Below are 17,743 nucleotides of genomic sequence, written 5' to 3' on the forward strand. Positions count from 1 at the left end.
GTTTTGCATGTGTGAAAACTGTTGCCTTTCAAATGTAATTATGCAGTTAAAGTTACAACAGATAAAATAACAGATATAAAACAACTGAATAAAAAAGGTCTGTTTCTTTATATGTTATGTAATATAATTCTTTTTCAGTATCTATATACCTAAAAATTAAAATATGAGACATAAATTTGATGATTACAATTCTCCTTTTGTTTTAATAAACTTTGAATTTTAACAAAGTTGTAGATTTACAGACAGATTTACAGAGTGTTTCTGTATACTCCTCACCTAGTTTACTCTTTTGTTAGCAGCTTTTATTACTAAGGAGAAGTTGTTAAAACTAACCAACGTTGGTACATTATTCTTAACTAAATTCTGAACTTCATTTGCTAGTTTGTCCATTAATGTCCCTTTTCTATATCCCTTCCAGGATACCACACTGCATTACAGGTAGTGTTTGGCAGGTTTTTCGACTATGAAGTTACTGGAAGCCACTACTCTATCCTCACACTCTACAAACCTTTGCATATTTTAGTCTTTGAAATCGAGTCACTGAGTACAGCCCGCACTAGCAGAGTGGGGGAGGATTTAGCACCACTGCCTGTAGGGGGATTGCCAACATCAATTTTTTGGAATACTTCTCTATGGAAGATTGATCTCTTCTCTCATATTTATTTATTTATTCAGTTATTTATATCAGTGTAGATTCATGGATATTTATTTTATACTTTGCGTTATAATTCACTTCACTATAAATGTTATTAAAAACAAATATTATTAATTTTGTTGCTCAAATTGTTTCACTCTTGGCCATTGGAAGCTCTTTCAGTTTTACTCTTGTGTCCCTTTCACATGTCCTTCCATTGTTCTTTAAATATCATGTCCATATTTTTTGCCACAATAAGATACTTTGATCTTATCTTGTATTTTCCCTGGTAAAGCCCTAAATCCAACCAGTATTCCAAGAAGCTTTGGCTCATTTTGTTAGAGAATGGTGTTTGAAACTAAGTTCTGGACATTGGTTTTACTCATGGCTGCCGGGATGTTCAGTCCTTTTTTCTTATCCTCATCAATTTTTTAATTAATGTAGTTGATCTATGATGGTAAATTATTGTTTTAATCTGAAACTGTAAATGGCAGAGGGTAATTAATATGTATTTAGAGACATTGAAAGTGGAAAGTGAATTTAAACTATTTTGTGCAATGGTCCAATTCATTTAATTATTACTTCACTTATAGTTAGTGTGAGGTTCTCCCCATCAAAAAAATATTGGACTCAAAATTAAAGTATGTAACTTCGAGTCTCAGATTCTGTTCTCTTGAAAACTACATCACTTGAGCAGCCAAAGAGTTACTGAGGGAATTACAGTTTATCCAGTTGAATATTTCTAGTTTATAAAGTGTTAAGTGTGGGTAGGAGAGGTTACTTGCACAGTCATGGCCACGGGCCAGGTTATTGCAAAAATGAGACTGGATTTTAGGCCATATAGGTTCTTATTTACTTTACTTGTCACAAAACAAAACAGCACCTAAATCCACTTTTCTGACATTATAGATGATGTTAACTCTACTGCCTACATTTTAGAGTTGTTTTAAGAACAAATATTGAATGAATAAAAATTCATATTAATGCAATATTCAACTATAAGATAATTACTCTCCTTATATCAAAACGTTGGTTTATACATCCAAAATGAATGAGAAAATTAAAATGCGTGGAGTGACAAATATGCTCCAAGGATTTTATATGCATCATTTAATCTACTTCAAGAAAGTGTGATTATCATCATTTTACAAATATGCAATTTTCAAGACAGAGATTTTAATTAACTTATGCAGGGTCATTCCTCTGGTAAGCTGCAGTAAACCAAACTCAGATTTTTCCCACTTCAAAACTTTCATTCTCTGCATTACTCCAAGATTCTCATTTCCTTTCTTTAGGATATGTGGTATAGAAAGAGCTTAATGGTAGTAATCTTTCTACTTTCAATAAACCACATCTTACTTTTTTATTGCTTATTCATCATATTTGCTCGTATTGTAGTTATTTATGAGCAAATTTCATCTCTCTTTGTCAATTATCTGCTCCTTACAGGCACTTCTTCATTATACTGAGGACATGGTAAGTGACTGTTGGAATAAATACATGTTCTTCCCTACAAAAAGAAAAGAAGCAAGTAAATTAAAGTGAAATAAAGTCCCAAGCTGACTTTTTTTGCTTAGTTAATTGTTCATGAAAACGTAGGAAATTTCTGATTTAGTGGATCCTTTGGCAAAGAAGGTTTAGATCACTTAAATGCTAATACAATTTTTAAAATGAACTCTCAGTTATTACTATGCATATTGTTTGAATCAGGATATTCTGGCTAAATACAGCTGAAAGCCAATTGAAGTTTGGTAAAATGATACTAACAGAAACCCCAGAACTGGGCAGTCTCGGGGCTCTGTGACACATCTGTGATGGCTTCAAGGACCTGGGTTCTTGCCTGCTCTGTTCATCACTCCCTTGAATTCCATCCCCAGGTTTGTCACCTAGTGTTTAAAAGATCACTGCATCAGCTTCAAGTTCTGGATCATCTCACATGATAATATTCAAGACAGTAAAAGGTGGTGGCAAAAACAAAGAGTTTTCTCCCTATATAGCTCTCCTTTTCATCAGGAAAATAATCGTTCTAAACATCTTTCAGTTGTCTTCCTCTTACATCTTATTGGTGAAAACTGGGTTTTTCTAAAACAATGACTAGTAAAAGGGAATATGATTAGCTGAAGTGGAACAGTTCACATCCAAGATTGGGCATACTGTTATACAAACAAAAGCAAAATCATGCTAGCAAGGAAGAAGGCATGATTGCTATGGGATAGTGATCCAACAATGCTTGCCACAAGTGTATCCAGGCTATAAATCCCATCTACATTGTCAAAGGATACAGCTGAGGCCAAGAAGCAAAGTGACAATTAGAGAGCTGGCGTGGCTATAGAAGTGAGCAGAGAGCTAAGTTCCAATATCCCAGGCTGTGGTCTGGCTTACCCAAGATACTAGTGTTCTCTGATAGGTTTGATGATGTTTCTCCTCAGGAAAATGGTGGCAACACCCCAGTTCTAGAGCAAGATTATGGTGATTGAGCAGTAGGTGACCCGAGTTAAAACACAACAACATTGTAAATCAACTATGCTTCAATTTTTAAAAAAAAAAGGAAAAGTGAGGGGAAAAAAACCCAACACGAATTTAGCCTGCAGCTGGACCTAAAGGTTGAAGAATGGACAGCTACAAAAAGAGGGATATTTAATTCTGGCCATCTATCAGGGCCCTACTCAAGAGTACTAGATGGACCCCATGTCCTCAACGAGCACCAACTAAATCTGAAAAAAAAATTCCTAGGTACTCACTGAATATGGGGACAAGATTATACAGCAGCATAGCTGGAAGACAGGTTACCAGATGTGAAGTCAGAGACACTGTGCTTTTAAGGCTTGTAAACTTGTAAATCACTGGGTTATCCTACTAATAAATGTGGAGAGCCTTTCTCCCCAAAATACATTCTTGGTTTTGATTTTCTCACGTATTGTGTGGGGTTGTGTTACTAAGCTGAATGGTTCTATTACCTGTAGTAAAACAAGGCTAGTCCCAAGAATAATGACACATTTCACAGAATAGTTATCTTACTTGGTATTAATGAATATTAGATACTATACACGTATATGAGCTTATTTATTCTGTCCAACAATTTGTGAGGTGGCTTTTACTATCTCTATTCTTTAATTGAAGAAAATGAGACCCAGAACATAAATAGTCCCAAGGTCAAACTGTAAGCAATGAGGCCCCTGTTCTGTTGAATTCCAAAGCCTGTGCTTTAACCCAGACACCATACACTTCGTATTTACAGCTTGTCAAGCTCTGATTTACAGGAGTTGTAGTTTCTTATTCTACTAGAACTTAATGGAATCTGCTAATGAATCTAATGGCTTAAAAACCAGACAGACCATGTGTTAGAGGACTGTAGAAGGCTGTGTAGATAGCTGCTGTCCTGTAAGGTCTAGCAAGCAGTTGACTTCACCCTACTTAGATACTCTCTAGAAAGATCATCTCAAAAACATGGAAGTTTTGCAAATTTCTGTGAGCAGAAAGAACAAACCTGAACTGTCATTTTGAGTGGAATTCAGAATTGTTCGGTAGAGCCCAAAATGAAATGTGTGTGTCTCATTTAAAGAAGGACCTGAAATATCATATTTAATCAGCACTTTTTAAGCAGATGGTTACAGTGCTAGGCAGAAAAGCATGTCTTAATTTATAGGTATCTTTCAGTAGAGAAAAATATACCTAAAATGTTAAATTATTTTTCTATATCAATTGTATGAATGTGAAATAGTTCCTGGGTACCAGTCTTATACTCCAAATTTGAAACACACAAAAGGGACAGAAAAAATTGAAAAGTGCTTAGAGAAAAGATGATCTCAGCTAAAGGTAGAATGGTAAATTTTGCAAAGCAGCATTTTAAACATGAATTTGTGAATGTGTCTACCAGAAATTCAAATTAGCTGTCCCATTTCATGAGTCTGCAAGTGTCAGGTTTCAGAGAAGCATATGTCAAATTTTGAAGAATGGAATGAACTAAAGAAATTGTAACTACACAAGAAATACTAAACTATTAATACATATGTGAAATATTTTATTACAATTCTAATTATCCATAAATTATTAAGTATAAGAACATAATTAAATGAAATAAAAAATATCCTATAGAAAACATTCATTATTTTCAAAAAGTTTGATATTTGCTATCCAAATATTTCATAAAAGAAGGAAAATTATTTTTAGGAATTGTTTATAATCCCTGGAAGTAAAAGTACCTATGAAATAATAGTATAAGTTTTTAAAATAATTTTACATGGAATTATTACAGGGAAGCAGCTTCTTCTCTTGACCTTGAAATGAAAGGCAATAATAATCAGAATAATAACTACATATTAAGTACTTTCTATGGGCTGGATGTTTTCTAAAGGAGATGATGAATTTCTTAAGTATATGACCTTTGTTCAGTAATGTTAGAGATTGTGTTAGTTATATATGATAACAATAGCTAGCTATTACTTATTAATTTAAGCATTTTAAACAGATTTTCTCTAATAACTAACACTATCCTTGTAAGTATTATTATTGAATCCACTTTATAGATTAGGAAATTGACATTTAATGGGATTGCAAAGTGTACCCAAACTAAGTAGTAGAGAATATGATTCCAGCATTCCACACCCTATAAATTAAACGATTAAGCCATATAGCTATTTATATCACTTGATTTGAAGATGAACCACTCAAAATCTAGGGTTAGACAGCTATCTGAGAGACAAATTTAAAGACAGGCTAAACCTGGTATATATTCACAGAGAGTTTTTAATTTATATTAAGACAAATATTTGTCATGAAATGAAATGCAGAAGTTTTATGAATTTATAGGCCAAAACAGAGTATTTAAAATAACAAAATGTGTGCTTTAACCCCCTATACACACTGTGGTAACAAATTAAATTTCTGCCATTATCAGAATAATTTTAGTAGCTGGTAGAAAGCTCAGGAAATGGTTATTAAAGCACTTCACCCCCCAAAATCTAACTTCACTTGTATCCTCATAGGGCCTAAAATCTCCATTCTAAGTCACTTTTTTAAGGCAGTGATGGTCATAATTAAAATTCAATTTAGCAAAAACAATATTTTAGATGGAATTGTATTTAGGACTATGGATCTAAAATACAGTGAACTTAGTAGTGCCCTAAGTTTAAGTCTGGGGATTCTTTATCCTATGTACATTCACTCACTTACCTGGTGATTTGATCCAGTCTCAAAGTTAAATATGAGAAATAGGCAGATGATCCCCAGATTTATATCTTTAGTCCAGATTTCTGCACTTAAATATAGATTCACAGCCAATGTGTAATTCTACATAGAAGGCAAAAGATGGCTCTAAATAAACAGGCACACAACTGATTTTCTGATCTTTCACCCCCCACCACCAATTTTCTTTTCTCACAGTGTTTCTCCATCTCACCTTTTGAAAACTTATACTCAGTATCTCAGACCAAAAGAACCCTGGAGGTTGGGTAAGGGTTACATTTAATTTCTTTCTCTCTTTCTCATACACAAACCACCCTTAGATATACATTCTATTTCTCCTCCAAATGAATCAGAATACTCCAACTTCATTTTCAATACATATCCAGAAACTGACTGCTTCTCCCTACTTCCACCATCTTCTGTCATCCTCATTAATATAATAGCATCCTATTCTATGTCCCTGACAGAAGAACCAGAGTAATGTTATTCAAGCATAAATCAGATTTTTTTTATCTGGTCAAATTCCTTCAATTGCTTTTCCCTTTGCTAAAAGCATAAGACAAAGTATACAAGTGGATCCTGTTGTATATTTTCTATCCCAGCCCTAGAATCAACCATTTCTGCAAAGAGCTGGCTCTTTTTAATAGAAAGCAAAATTTGAATGCTGCGTGTGTTCATTGCTACTACAGTGTCATTGCTTCTAGGCTTTCTCGGTAGACAGGGCTAGAAAATATCTGGATTCTAATATATCGTTAAATTAAGATATTATTAACATATATTTTAATTTTATATGTAGAGAGAGAGAGAGAGAGAGAGAGAGAGAGAGAGAGTAAACCATGTTTATACATGGGTACACATGAATCCTAGAGAATGACACAGGGAAATTAGTGAGTTTATAGCAGCAAAAGATATAGGAGCAGGCAAGGTTGATGTCTATTTATAATAATCTTGGGAAACCATGGGGTATTAAATGGATTTCTCATATCTGAGAGCAAAGAGTGGTATCTAGGTAGGAGGAAACCCATAACAATGTGGGATGTACCCTTTTAACACATATTAACCTTAAGAAAACTGACTGATTATGCTAACTTGGGAATGTTGCTCTGAATCTAGGCGACATACCCTTGCTAACACTTAACATGGTGAAATACTTTTTTCACTTGTTCATTACACTCCTTTTAAAGGCTCGTGAGATTGGGCCCTACCAAATAATTCAGAATAGTCAACTTCTTCTTAAAGTCACTTAGTAACCTTAACTCCATCTGCAAAGTACCTTCACGGAATTACCTACATTAGTGTTTGATGGAATAACCAGAGGATGGAAACGTGGGTGGGGAGGTGGGGGAAGGAGAGTCATTATCAATCTGCCTACCAAATATTTCAAATGACCCTATTCCAGTTCTGGTCAGAGATCATTGCCCCAAGCATTGACACCTGACAAAAAAGAGCAGCACATGTAAATAGTGATCAGCATCTTAAGACTTTTCATCTATCACCTGGTAATAAAACCTTAGCCAATAATCACCTATGTTTCATCCTTTCCAACAAAGTTTAAGTTGAATCTAATTGTGAGAAAACAAACAAACCATATGGAGAGCATTTTGACAAACAACTGGCTTGGACTCTTTAAAATTCATTATCATGGAAGAAAATGAAAATGGCTTGGTACTCATCTCAATTAAAGGAAACTAAAGAGACAAGCATTGATTAGAATGTTCTCTCTGTTCCATTAAAATACATTACGTGTGGGTGGGACAGATTGTCTCTTTGGTTCATAGTTCTTTGGATCAAGAGACTCATTTCACAGAAATATATCCATGTGAATGGGAGAAAAAGAGTATGGAATACAGGTATGCCCCACTCTTCTAAAGTTCAATTTATGCCACTTTACTTTTACAAAAGAACTACATTGGTATCTGTTTTCACTAATGGAAAGAAATCCAAAGAGGAGTTTAGCTTTTATGAAAAAAAGTTAATTGCTTTATAACCTCTGTTTTCAGAAAATAGTATTAATTTGGGAAGAATGCCTGATAATTATTGAAATTAAATTATTAAAATTATTTTAATTTTTGTATGTATCTACACCTCCTCAAATAATATTTTAACATTATAATTTTAAACCCTAAAATGAAATCTTTGTTATATATCATTAATTTTTAAATGACACTTTAAATCTCTGACTAACCTGTTAGTTGATATCTAGAATTTTCTAGAAGAGAATAGAGTTCAGTCTTCAAGCAGAGATACCCTATAAAATATTTTCCTGTTTATTTCATATTTATTAATTTCCCTTGAATATATTTCCACAAATGCATCTTAAGTATTTCCTACATCTTGAATATATCCTATCTGTCATAATATATTTTCAAACAAGAAATTTTGGTGGGGGCTTGAGATATTAATTCTCATATTTATTCTGAAATTTTTATCTATTCATTTAGACCCTGACTGTCTCTATTGCTATGTGAGCACTTCATTTGATATATTTAAAGTGAACATGAGAAGCAGAGAAAAATAGTTACAAATAAGTCAATATTTTGAACATGCCTTTTTTCTAATTTTAAATTACCCATCAACTAATGTATGACTTTAAGTCTGTATAACTTTAAACTTATATGATGTGGAATTTAGTAAAGAATCAGGACAAGCTGTATTTCTAGTTAATCAATTTCTACTATGCTGAAGAAGCAGAACTATTTCAAATGAAGTACCAGAAAAATTAAGTTATATTAAATCCCCTAATATTCCAAAAATCTAACGTACAATATTAAGTTCTTTTGGTCTCTCACCAAAGCTTTAAAAATATAACAATTCTTACTGTATTTAATTTCCTACTCTTCTATAAGGATACGTATTTATTCCAAATTCTGCCATTGTGTCTTTTTATTCTACGATGAATTTTCATAAATTAAGGAAGAGAATTTCACTACACACTTAGGTAAACACAATGCTGGTATTTAAAATCAGGCAACATTTGCATGAGTTAAGGTGAAAATTATCATGGTGATAATGAAGATGATAATAACGTTGATTCTGCTGCTGTTACTGCCATTTGTTACAGTTACTACTACTACTAATACTACTTTATCACTGCATTCTCTTCTTTTTTTTTTTTTTTTGCGGTACGCGGGCCTCTCACTGTCGTGGCCTCTCCCGTTGCGGAGCTCACGGACCCAGCCGCTGCGCGGCATGTGGGATCTTCTCGGACCGGGGCATGAACCAGCGTCCCCTGCGTTAGCAGGCGGACTCTCAACCACTGCGCCACCAGGGAAGCCCTGCATTCTCTTCTTAACTCTAAAATTGAACTTTGTATTAAAATCCCTAAATGGTAAAAATGAAACCAATACCAAAATGAAAGGAAAAAAGAGAAAAAGAAGAAATAAGGAAGGATAAAAGAGAAAAGAGGTACAGGGAGACAGAAGGAAGATGACTGTATCAGTGATAAACTGGGCTTAAGAAAACATTTATATAGACCTACAAGATGGCAGAGGAGTAAGACGTGAAGATCAACTCCCTCCCCACAAATACATCAAAAATACATCTACATGTGGAATAACTCCTACAGAACACCTACTGAACACTGGCAGAAGACCTCAGACTTCCAAAAAGGCAAGAAAATCCCCACATATGTGGGTAAGGCAAAAGAAAGAGAAACAAAAGAATAGGGATGGGACCTGCACCTATGGGAGGGAGCTGTGAAGGGGGAAACGTTTCCACACACAAGGAATCCCTCTCACTGGTAGGGAGCATGGTGGGGGAAGCTTTGGAGCTACAGAGGAGAGCGCAGCTACAGGGGTGCGGAGGGCAAAGCTGAGAGATTCCTGCATAGAGGAATGGTGCCAACCAGTACTCACCAACCTGAGACAGTTTTCTGCTCACCTGCTGGGGCAGGTGGGGATTGGAAGTTGAGGCTCGGGCTTCATAGGGCAGACCCCAAAGAGAGGACTGGGGTTGGCTTCATGAAGACAGCCTGAAGGGATCTAATGCACCACAGCTAGCTGGGAGGGAGTCCGGGAAAAGTCTGGATGTGCAGGAGAGGCAAGAGACCATTGTTGCGGGGTACACAAGGAGAGGGGCTTCCTGCTCTGTGTGCCCACAGGTGGCAGAGCACCACCTAAGCAAGCTCCAGAGATGGGCACAAGCAGTGGCTATCATCTCGGACCCCAGAGGCAGGCACAGACCGCTACTGCTGCGAATGCTGCCCCCAAAGATACTGTGCACAAACGCAGGTCACTACCCACACCTTGTGTGAGCCTGTGCAGCACACCACTGCCAGGGTCCTGTCGTCCAGGGTCAACTTCCCTGGGAGTTGAACATTGCAACGTCATGCTGGGCTCTGCCACCACAGGCATGCCCCACATTCCAATTGTGACTACCATACCCTTCCCTCTCCCTGGCCTGAGTGAGCAAGAGAGCCCTAATCAGCCACTGCTTTAACCCCCTCCTGTCTGGTTGGGAACAGACGCCTGAGGGTGGCCTACATGCAGAGGTGGGGCCAAAACCAATGCTGAACCCCAGGAGCTGTGCGAACAAAGAAGAGAAAGGGAAATCTCTCTGTGCAGCCTCAGGAACAGTGGGTTAAATCCCTGCAATCAGCTTGGTAAACACTGCATGTGTGTAATACCTGAATAGACAATCAGTGTTCCCAAAGTTGAGGCAGTGGACTTTGGGGGAAACTGTAGACTTGGGGTTTGCTTTCTGCATTTGATTTGTTTTCAGTTTTATGTTTAGTTTAGTTTTTAGTGTCTGTTTTCATATGTGGGTTTATTTATTGGTTTGGTTGCTCTCTTCCTTTTTTTTTTTTTTCTCTTTTTTCTGAGTGTGTGTGTGTGTTTCTTTCTGTGATTTTGCCATTTAATTTTGCTTTTACCATTTGTCTTGGGGTTCTGTCTGTTCGCTTTTTTTTTTTCATTTTGTGAGCGTGTGTGTATATGTTTCTTTGTGTGATTTTCTGTTTAGTCTTGCTTTTACCATTTCTCTCGGGGTTCAGTCTGTACTTTTTTTTTTTTCTTTTTGTGAGTGTGTATATGTATGTTTCTTTGTGTGACTTTCTCTGTTTAGTTTTGTTTTTACCATTTGTTTTGGAGTTCTTTCTGTTTGGTTTTATTTTATTTTATTTTTCCTTTTCTTCTATGCCTTGCATCTGACAGGGTCTTGGTACTCCGGCCGGGTGTTGGGCCTGAGCCAGTGAAGCGAGAGAGCCGAGTCCAGGACACCAGACAGACTCATGGATCACCAGAGACCTCACCAAGAGGTCTCTGGTGATTCACGTAATATTAATCGGTGAGGGGTCCCCAGAGATCTCCGTCTTAACACTAAGATGCAGCTCCACCCAATGGACAGCAAGCTCCAGTGCTGCATGCCCCATGCCAAACAACTAGCAAGACAGGAACACAACACCACCCATTAGCAGAGAGGCTGCCTAAAGTCATACTAAGTTCACAGACACCCCACAACACCACCAGACATGGCCCTGCCAACCAGAGGGACAAGATCCAGCCCAACCCACCAGAACATGGGCACCATTCCCCTCGCCAGGAAGCCTACACAAGCCACTGAACCAACCTCACCCACTGGGGGCAGACACCAGAAATAAGAGGAATGATGAATGTGCAGCCTTGCAAAAAGGAGACCCCAGGGCTTCCCTGGTGGTGCAGTGGTTGAGAGTCTGCCTGCCGATGCAGGAGGCATGGGTTCATGCCCCAGTCTGGGAAGATCCCACATGCCGCAGAGTGGCTGGGCCCATGAGCCATGGCCGCTGAGCCTGCACGTCCGGAGCCTGTGCTCCACAAGGGGAGAGGCCACAACAGTGAGAGGCCTGAATACCGCAAAAAAAAAAAAAAAAAAGGAGACCCCAAACACATTAAGTTAAACAAAATGAGAAGACAGAGAAATATGCAACAGATGAAGGAGCAAGGTAAAAACCCAACAGATCAAACAAATGAAGAGGAAATAGGCAGTCTACCTGAAAAAGAATTCAGAGTAATGATAGTAAAGATGATCCAAAATCTTGGAAATAGAACAGAAAATACAAGAAACATTTAACAAGGACATAGAAGAAATCAAGAGCAAACAAACAATGATGAACAACACAATAAGTGAAATTAAAAACACTGTAGAAGGAATCAATAGCAGAAAAAATGAGGCAGACGAATGGATAAGTGAGCTGGAAGATAGAATAGTGGAAATAGTGGAAATAAATGCAGAAGAGAAGAATAAACTAAAAAGAATGAAAAGAAATGAAGACAGTCTTAGAGGCCTATGACTCAACATTAAATGCACCAACATTCGAAGTATAAGGGTCCAAGAAGAAGAAGAGGAAAAGAAAGGGTCTGAGAAAATATAAGAAGAGATTATAGTCAAAAACTTCCCTAATATAGGAAAGAAAACAATCAAGTCCAGGAAGTGCAGAGAGTCCCATACAGGATAAACCCAAGGAGAAACATGCCAAGACACATATTAATCAAACTATCAAAAATTAAATACAAAGATAAAATATTAAAAGCAGCAAGGGAAAAGCAAAAAATAAACATACAAGAGAATCCCCATAAGCTTAACAGCTGATCTCTCAGCAGAAACTCTGCAAGACAGAAGGGAGTGGCAAGACATATTTAAAGTGATGAAAGGGAACCTACATCCTACAACCAAGATTACACTACCCAGCAAGGATCTCATTCAAATTCAACGGAGAAATTAAAACCTTTACAGACAAACAAGAGTGAAGAGAACTCAGCAACACCAAACCAGATTCACAACAAATGCTAAAGGAATTTCTCTAGGAGGGAAACACAAAAGAAGGAAAAGACCTACAATAACAAACCCAAAACAATTAAGAAAATGGTAATAAGAACATACATATCAATAATTACCTTAAATGTAAATGTATTAAGTTATCCAACCAAAACACACAGACTGGCTGGATGGGTACACAAAAAAGACCTGTATATATGCTGTCTACAAGAGACCCACTTCAGACCTAGGGACACACACAGACTGAAAGTGAGGGGATAGAAAAAGTTATTCCATGCAAATTCAAGTCAAAAGAAAGCTGGAGTAGCAATTCTCAGGCAAAATAGACTTTAATATAAAGACTATTACAAGAGACAAAGAAGGACACTACAAACTGATCAAGGGATCAATCCAAGAAGATAGAACAATTGTAAATATTTATGCAACCAACATAGGAGCACCTCAATACTTAAGGCAAATGTAACAGCCATAAAAGGGAAAATCAACAGTAACACAATAATAGTAGGGGACTTTAACACCTCACTTTCACCAATGGCCAGATCATCCAAAATGTAAATAAATAAGAAAACACAAGCTTCAAATGACACATTAAACAAGATGGACTTAAGTGATATTTATAGGGCATTCCAACCAAAACAACAGAGTGCACTTTCTTCTAAAGTACACATGGAACATTCCCCAGGATAGATCATATATTGGGTCACAAATCAAGCCTTGGTAAATTTAAGAAAACTGAAATTGTATCAAGTATCTTTTCCGACCACAACGCTATGAGACTAGATATCAATTACAGGAAAAAAACTGTAAAAAATACAAACACATGGAGACTAAACCATACGCTACTAAATAACCAAGAAATCACTGAAGAAGTCAGAGGTAATCAAAAAATACCTAGGGCTTCCCTGGTGGCACAGTGGTTGAGAGTCCACCTGCCGATGCAGGGGACATGGATTCGTGCCCAAGTCTGGGAAGATCCCACATGCTGTGGAGCGGCTGGGCCCATGAGCCATGGTCACTGAGCCTGCTCGTCTGGAGCCTGTGCTCCACAACGGAAGAGGCCACAACAGTAAGAGGCCCACATACAGCAAAAAAAAAAAAAAAAAAAAAAAAAAATACCTAGAGAAAAATGACAATGAAAACACAATGACAAAACCTATGGGATGCAGCAAAAGCAGTTCTAAGAGGGAAGTTTACATCAATGAAATCCTACCTCACGAAACAAGAAAAATCTCAAATAAACCCCCTCACCTTACACCTAAAACAATTAGAGAAAGAAGAACAAAAACCCCCAAAGTTAACAGAAGGAAGGAAATCATAAAGATCGGATCAGAAATAAATGAAAACTAAATGAAGGAAATAACAGCAAAGGTCAATAAAAGTAAAAACTGGTTCTTTGAGAAGATAAACAAAATTGGTAAACCATTAGCCAGACACATCAACAAAAGAAGGGGCAAGGCTCAAATCAACAGAAATAGAAATGAAAAAGGAGAAGTAACAACTGACCCCACAGAAATACAAAGGATCATGAGAGACTACTACAAGCAACTATATGCCGATGAAATGGACAACCTAGAAGAAATGGACAAATTCTTAGAAAAGTACAACCTTCCAAGACTGAACCAGGAAGCAATAGAAAATATAAACAGACAAATCATAAGCACTGAAACTGAAATTCTGATTAAAAGTCTTCCAACAAACAAAGGCTCAGGACCAGATGGCTTCACAGGTGAATTCTATCAAACATTTAGAGAAGAACTACCACCCATCCTTCTCAAACTCTTCCAAAATGTAGCAGAGGGGTAAACACTCCCAAACTCATTCTACAAGGCCACCATCACCCTATACCAAAACCAGACAAAGAAGTCACAAAGAAAGAAATCTACAGGTCAATATCACTGATGAACATAGATGCAAAAATCCTCAACAAAATACTAACAAATAGGATCCAAGCACATTGAAAGGATCATACAACATGTTTAAGTGGGGTTTATCCCAGGTATGATATTCTTCAAAATATGCAAATCAAGCAATGTGAAACACCATATTAACAAATTGAAGGAGAAAAACCATATGCTAATCAGAAAAGATGCAGAAAAATCTTTCAACAAAATTCACACCCATTTATGATAAAAACTCTCCAGAAACTGGCATAGAAGGAACCTACCTCAACATAATAAAGGCTATATATGAAAAACCCACAGCCAAAATCTTTCTCAATGGTGAAAAACTGAAACCATTTCCTCTAAGATGAGGAACAAAACAAGGGTGCCCACTCTCACCACTATTATCTGACATAATTTTGGAAATTTTAGCCACTGCAATCAGAGAAGAAAAAGAAATCCATATCAGAAAAGAAGAAGTAGGGCTTCCCTGGTGGCACAGTGGTTAAGAATCCTCCTGCCAATGCACTGGACATGGGTTCGAGCCCTGGTCAGGGAAGATCCCACATGCCATGGATCAGGTAGACCTATGCGCCACAAATACTGAGCCTGTGCTCAAGAGCCCTTGAGCCACAACTGCTGAGCCCATGTGCCACAACTACAGAAGCCCATGTGCCTAGAGCCTGTGCTCTGAAACAAGAGGGGCCACCACAGTGAGAAGCCTGTACGCTGCAACGAAAGAGTAGCCCCTGCTCCCTGCAACTAGAGAAAGCCTGCAAACAGCAATGAAAACCCAATGCAGCCAAAAATAAACAAATTAATTAATTTAAAAAAACAAAGTGAAACTCACTTTTTAGCAAATGACATGATACTGTACACAGAGAATTCTAAAGATGCTACCAGAAAACTAGTAGAGCTAATCAATGAATTTGGTAAAGCAGCAGGATACATATTAATGCACAAATTGCTTGCATTCCTATAACTAATAACAAAAAATCTTAAAGAGAAATTGAGGAAACACTCTCATTTACCATTGCAAGAAAAAGAATAAAATACCTAGGAATAAACCTACCTAAGGAGACAAAAGAACTCTATGCAGAAAAATATAAGTCACTGATGAAAGAAATCAAAGACAATACAAACAGATGGAGAGATATACCATGTTCTTGGATTGGAAGAATCAACATTGTGAAAATGACTGCACTACCCAAAGCAATCTACAGACTCAAGGCAATCCCTATCAATCTACCAATGGCATTTTTCACAGCACCAGAACAAAAAGTTTTACAGTTTGTATGAAAACACAAAAGGCCCCAAATAACCAAAGCAATCTTGAGAAAGAAAAATGGAGCTGGAGGAATCAGTCACCCTCACTTCAGACTATACTACAAAGCTACAGTGATCAAGACAGAGTCTGCAGTGTGTGTATCATTGGAAACTGAAAAAATTTTTGTTGGTTTTATTAACGTGATAGGTTTCTAGGGAGGGCCTACTAAATAACTATGTCTAGTTTCACAGTTACAAATAAATTACAATGTAACTTTGAATAAATTAAACTCAACATAAAGGAAGGATACTGATAGTTGCTACTACCCCTTCCTTGAGGGGCTCTTGTAAAGCACTGAATAAAGTAGCAGAGGTTTATATGCATGCATATATTTTCAATGATATTTGTACACACTTAAAAAGAACTCTACAGAATGCATTATAAAAACCTTGATGCTGTGTGTCCCTAGTTCCCAGCTCTCTCATTAAAACTATTTAAATGAACAAAATGTTATCTATTAGGATAGCTATCAGAGTACTCCAAATACTGCTGCTTGCAGTACCCTGTCCCAACCATTTGCCTTCCTCTTCCCATTAGTCCTTAATTCAGAAACCCCAGAGATTTGTTCATTAATTTATGAACATATTTCTTCATTCAGCCAAGAAAATTGATTGATCCCTTACGAAATTTCAGGCACCCTTCTTCAGTATGTTTTATAGGCATGTTCAGGAAACACAGCAGTGATTAACACAGATGAATATAGCCTCTCTCGAGCTGAGGGGAGAGACAAAAGTAAAGAAGCAAATATAAAATCATAAATATAAATACGTAAATAAAAATTGAATAAATGGGTAGAATAACTAGTATATCAGGTAAGTGCTGGAGAAAAACAGCAAGCAGGGAAGGGAGATGGAGATTGTTACCTGGTAGAAAGAGGCTGCGATCTGAAATTAAGTGATCACTGAGGGCTTTCTAGGGAAGATAAAATTTAAGAGGGAACCTAAGGCTGTGAGAGGGAGCAAGGTGCATATCTGGGAAGTGAGTAGTACAAGCAGAGGGAACAGTCAGATGGAAAGGCAATGAGGCAAGAGTGGGTTTGGAGTATCCAAGGAGCAGAAAGGATGTAAGTGTGTGGAAAACAGAGGGAGCAAAGTGGAGAGGAGAAGGAAACAGTCAAGAGGCCCAGATTTCTAGGGCTGTGGAGGCACTTTGAGGACTTTGCTTTTCCTGTGAAGAAGCCATTGAAGAGTCTAGAGTGACATGATCTGACTTACGTTTTAACAGGATCTCTCTGGATGTCATGATGATTAGAGACTGCAGGAGAATAAGGACAAGCCCCAGAAGACCAATAGTTGATTCAAAAAAGTGATTTACTCAAACATCGTCCCCCTCCTTAGTGAAGACGCAGAGCAGGGATCGGCAAATACTGGCCACAAATCAAATCAGGCTCTCAGCCTGGAACTGTGTGACTGAGAGCTAATAATGGTTCTCATGTTCAGAAAGTTTGTTGAAGAAGAAAGAGGAGGAGAAGTTACAGAAACTGTATGTGTCCCACAGAGCCTAAGATATTTAAAATCCAGAAAATGCTTTCCAACACCTGATGGAAGGCATCTGGCTGGTAGGAGGTCCTCAGCAAAATTTGGAAGAGGAATACATGAGTCAGTTAGTTCCTGAAAACACTGTAAAGTGATAGGTGTCAAGAAACATTTATGCCTTCACCCTTAACCTTCACAAATGATGCCATTTCCATTGAGCTACTGAAAAGTATAATCTGGCTCTCAAAACAATAAACCAGAAGGCATTTTCTCACATAAGCAAGGTCATAAACAACTGTCAGCTAAAGTTGAAATAGCAACAAATCAAATAATGACAAAAAACATTTTTATAGATTTTTAAAACTTACAAAGTATTTTCATGTCCATTATCTAATTTAATCCTCAAATCAACGCCATGAGATAGTTATTATTTTCCCATTAGAAATGAGCACATATTAAATGCTTAGTGATTGCTCAAGAAAAGCTGAAATCT

At 37.2% G+C, this 17,743-nt stretch overlaps 1 long non-coding RNA gene across 2 annotated transcripts in view; it reads right to left on the reverse strand.

Moving 5' to 3' along the window:
* The window catches only part of LOC115802468 (uncharacterized), a 75,264-nt gene that overhangs the window by 21,150 nt on the left and 36,371 nt on the right, over positions 1-17,743 (reverse strand). Inside the window, exon 5 of one of the 2 annotated variants that reach the window (XR_016388670.1) lies at positions 1,994-5,923. The exons of the other annotated variant lie outside the window; for it this stretch is intronic. This is a non-coding gene — a long non-coding RNA (uncharacterized LOC115802468). The remainder of the gene's footprint in view (positions 1-1,993; positions 5,924-17,743) is intronic. 2 annotated transcript variants of the gene reach the window in all.

The sequence above is a fragment of the Delphinapterus leucas genome, chromosome 18, assembly GCF_059928025.1.
Source record: "Delphinapterus leucas isolate spDelLeu-1000000601 "Yukka" chromosome 18, BTC_Dleu_Yukka2, whole genome shotgun sequence".
Classification (NCBI taxonomy): domain Eukaryota; kingdom Metazoa; phylum Chordata; class Mammalia; order Artiodactyla; family Monodontidae; genus Delphinapterus; species Delphinapterus leucas.